Source organism: Rhinopithecus bieti, unplaced genomic scaffold (genome assembly GCF_001698545.2).
Source record: "Rhinopithecus bieti isolate Rb0 unplaced genomic scaffold, ASM169854v2 scaffold_29388, whole genome shotgun sequence".
NCBI classification, from domain to species: domain Eukaryota; kingdom Metazoa; phylum Chordata; class Mammalia; order Primates; family Cercopithecidae; genus Rhinopithecus; species Rhinopithecus bieti.
The window spans coordinates 27,426-29,228 of record NW_016813389.1 but is presented as its reverse complement, the minus strand read 5'-3'; positions in this window follow the sequence as shown (position 1 = coordinate 29,228).

Sequence of the window (1,803 nt, the reverse complement as noted above, 5' to 3'; positions counted from 1 at the left end):
AGCCAGACTCTGTCTCAAAAAAAAAAAAAAAAAAGAAACAGAGTGTTACTCTGTCACCCAGGCTGGAGTGCAGTGGCGCAATCTTGGCTCACTGCAACCTCTGCCTCCCGGGTTCAAGCAATCCTTGTGCCTCAGCCACCCAAGTAGCTGGAATTACAGGTGCATGCCACCATGCCTGGCTAATTTTTGTATTGGGATTTTGCCATGTTGGCCAGGCTGGTCTCAAACTTCCGGCCTCAAGCCTCAGCCTCCCAGAATGCTGGGGCAGCTGAGGTTTTGATGCAGGGTACGTAAGCCCCAAAGTGGGGCTTAGCCTGTGAGGGTTCTTGGCTTTGCTCAGGAAAGAATACAAGGACAAGCTGGAGGTAGAAAAAATAGCTTTATGGAAGAAGCAGCCCTACAGCTCTGGTGGTGTCACAGCTCTGTGACTGCTCCTGCAGACGTGCGGCCCCATAGGCAGGGAGAAGCAGCTCAGGGCAGTGTTGCAGTCATATTTATACCCACTTTTTTTTTTTTTTTGAGGCAGAGTTTTGCTCTTGTTGCCCAGGCTGGAGTATAATGGTGCAATCTCAGCTCACTGCAACCTCTGCTTCCTGGGTTCAAGTGATTCTTCTGCCTCAGCGCCCCAAGTAGCTGGAACTACAGGCATGCACCACCACGCCTGGCTACGTTTTTTGTATTTAGTACAGATGGGGTTTCACCATGTTGGTCAGGCTGGTCTCAAACTCCTGACCTCAGGTGATCCACCCGCCTCAGCCTCCCAAAGTGCTGGGATGCTGGGATTACAGGATGAGCCACCGCACCTGGCCTATACCCACTTTTTTTTTTTTTTTGAGATGGAGTCTTGCTCTGTTGTCCATGCTGGAGTGCAGTGGCATGATCTTGGTTCACTGCAACCTTCGCCTTCCAGGTTCAAATGATTCTCCTGCCTCCGCCTCCTGAGTAGCTGGGATTACAGGCATGTGCCGCCACACCTGGCTAATTTTTGTATTTTTAGGAGAGACAGGGTTTCACCATGTTAGTCAGGTTGGTCTTGAACTCCTAACCTTGTGATCCGCCTGCCTCAGCCTCCCAAAGTGCTGGAATTACAGGCATGAGCCACTGCATCTGGCCCCCACTGTTTTTTGCTTTTTTTTTTTTTGAGACAGAGTTTTGCTCTGTCTCACGGGCTGGCATGCAGTGGAGCGATTTCAGCTTACTGCAGCCTCCGTCCCCAGGTTCAAGCAATTCTTCTGCCTCAGTCCCCTGAGTAGCTGGATTATAGGCGCCCACCACCACACCCGGCTAATTTTGTATTTTTAGTAGAGACAGGGGTTTCACCATGTTGACCAGGCTTTCTCGAGCTCCTGACTCCGAGTGATCTGCCCGCCTTGGCCTCCCAAAGTGCTGGGATTACAGATGTGAGCCACCACACCCAGCCTATACTCTCTTCTAATTACATGGAGTTTGAGGGACAGTGTATGCAGAAATTTCTAGGGAAGGGATAATAACTTTGGGGTCATCAGGTCCTTGCCAAGGAAAGGGGTGATAACTGCCAGATGTTGCCATGGCAATGGTAAATTGATATGGCACACTGGTGGGTGTGTCTTATGGAAAGCTGCTCCCGCCCCTGCCCTGTTTTAGCTAGTCCTCAATTTGGTCAAGTGTCCAAGTCTCGCCTCTGGAGTTGAGTCCCCCCTTCTACTTCAGTTTGAGTACACCGATCCAAGAGTTCCCAAAGGTAGATCTAACCTCCTGGATTTTCCAGAAGGAAGTTATAGTACCTGTAGATCTCCATTTTGCTTGTGATTTTTTTTTTTTTTT